The sequence below is a fragment of the Pseudophryne corroboree genome, chromosome 4, assembly GCF_028390025.1.
Source record: "Pseudophryne corroboree isolate aPseCor3 chromosome 4, aPseCor3.hap2, whole genome shotgun sequence".
NCBI classification, from domain to species: Eukaryota; Metazoa; Chordata; class Amphibia; order Anura; family Myobatrachidae; genus Pseudophryne; species Pseudophryne corroboree.
In genome coordinates this window covers 550,859,427-550,861,882 of record NC_086447.1, presented here as the reverse complement: position 1 = coordinate 550,861,882, position 2,456 = coordinate 550,859,427, and the positions used below count along the sequence as shown (strand labels likewise).

At 42.1% G+C, this 2,456-nt stretch overlaps 1 pseudogene; it reads right to left on the bottom strand.

Annotated features, from left to right (window-relative positions):
- Positions 1-223: 223 nt before the first annotated feature.
- LOC134911939 (5S ribosomal RNA) lies at positions 224-342 on the bottom strand (annotated as a pseudogene).
- Between the last annotated feature and the right edge of the window lie 2,114 nt (positions 343-2,456).

Below are 2,456 nucleotides of genomic sequence, written 5' to 3'. Positions count from 1 at the left end.
CAGGGTCAAACTTATTGACAAGACAGTACAGAGTTCATACTGTTTGTCAGGAGACTGCACAGATGTGTTTAAAGACCTATATCTATGTATATACTTGGAGGACTAATGTTGGTCCTTCAGATTAAACTATACACAATCTCAGGAGAAAGTTAATGAAAATTTAGAAACAAGTGGTGATGCTGCTGTTGATGTCACATACCGCACATCATATGAAATGATTGATACTCTACAACACTGGGTATTCCCTGTGAGTCTCCTCCTCAAGTACTAACCCAGCCCAACACTGTTTCGCTTCCAAGATCGGACGAGATCGGGCATTAGCAGTGTGGTTTGATAGTAGAGAAGGTGGGTCAGACTCCAATGAGAGTGCACCTAAATAAGAGGATGTGACAGTTTGGTCACAAGAGTAAAGTGTGGATCTGCTTTCTATGTTAGGCAGGAGACATCAAATCCCACAGCTGTGGTATTGTGCCCCTGGATCATAGATGAGAGTCCACGGAAATGAAAGTAGTGAAAAATAGAGACCTCACAAGTTTGCTCGTGACATGTAATGAAGTAATCCTAAAATTTAGGCTGAAGGAGTTACTAATAAAGTATACACTAGGTCTGTGGTCATGCTCATCCATGACATAAAGATATTTAAACAATTCTTTCTTTGTCAGCTATGCAGAATGCCTGTATACATAGGAGAAAGGCCAATGTTACTATAATGACCATGTGGATGACTGAATAACCAAAAGGACACACATTCAATGTTAACTATGATCGGGCCTATCAGGGCTCCGTGAAGTTAAACACAGATGTATCCATTAGTAAAGGTGCAATCACAAAAATGCTGCAGCTGGGAAAGGTGAACCAGCTAGGCCCAAGGCAGCAATCACACTGAGTACAGAGTAAATCTCTAAAAGATACAGGTACAAATCATATATAAGGTATGACTGCGTTCAAATATACACTTATATGCTGCAGCTAGAAGCGACAGATTCGCTGTGGCCAAACACAATAACAGTAATGAAAAATAGATCACTGATATTAATGTACATAGCTGAATCCAAACAAAAAGTAGGGATGCACTTTCATGTGCTGCGGCTGAAATCAGCGGATCCGTTGTAACCGGATGATAGGAGTACCTGACCTGAGTAACTGGGCAGTTTAAAAATGCCTCCCTTGGAGGTTTGAGCCAATCATTGCCTGCGATACAGTATATGTCATCTCATCATCTGTAAATAACACATACCAATCCCTTCGCTATACCTTCTTTAATTAATCACACTGCAGCCCGTTCTACAGTTTGTACCGTCTAAATTTCTTTTATTTAATTATTTTTCTACTAAGGGCATAGTCTGCCCTCTCTCAACATGGCCCGTATAACCCCGTACTTTTGATTGTGTCTTCCTATACCCAAGCCGCAACAGCCGCTGACGTCAGCGGCACTGGATTATGGGAAGCATACGTGGCACTCGTTGCACCTCCCAATCAATTGCCGGCAATGATTGGCTCAAACCTCCAATAGAGGCATTTTGAAACTGCCCAGTTACCCGCACCTAGACCCAGGAAGTGAGCAAGCCCTACGGGGCGAACGCGTTTTCCAATCCAGTCACAGCGGGTCTATCGGTTCTAGCCGCAGCACAGGAAACTGCACTTTACTCCTGAGTATACTCAGGTCAGGTACTCCTATCATCCGGTTACAACGGATCCGCTGATTTCAGCCGCAGCACATGAAAGTGCATCCCTACTTTTTGTTTGGATTCAGCTATGTGCATTAATATCAGTGATCTATTTTTCATTACTGTTATTGTGTTTGGCCACAGCGAATCTGTCGCTTCTAGCTGCAGCATAAAAGTGTATATTTGAACGCAGTCATACCTTATATATGATTTGTACCTGTATCTTTTAGAGATTTACTCTGTACTCAGTGTGATTGCTGCCTTGGGCCTAGCTGGTTCACCTTTCCCAGCTGCAGCATTTTTGTGATTGCACCTTTACTAACGGATACATCTGTGTTTAACTTCACGAAGCCCTGATAGGCCCGATCATAGTTAACATTGAATGTGTGTCCTTTTGGTTATTCAGTCATCCACATGGTCATTATAGTAACATTGGCCTTTCTCCTATGTATACAGGCATTCTGCATAGCTGACAAAGAAAGAATTGTTTAAATATCTTTATGTCACGGATGAGCATAACCACAGACCTAGTGTATACTTTATTAGTAACTCCTTCAGCCTAAATTTTAGGATTACTTCATTACATGTCACGAGCAAACTTGTGAGGTCTCTATTTTTCACTACTTTCATTTCCGTGGACTCTCATCTATGATCCAGGGGCACAATACCACAGCTGTGGGATTTGATGTCTCCTGCCTAACATAGAAAGCAGATCCACACTTTACTCTTGTGACCAAACTGTCACATCCTCTTATTTAGGTGCACTCTCATTGGAGTCTGACCCACCTT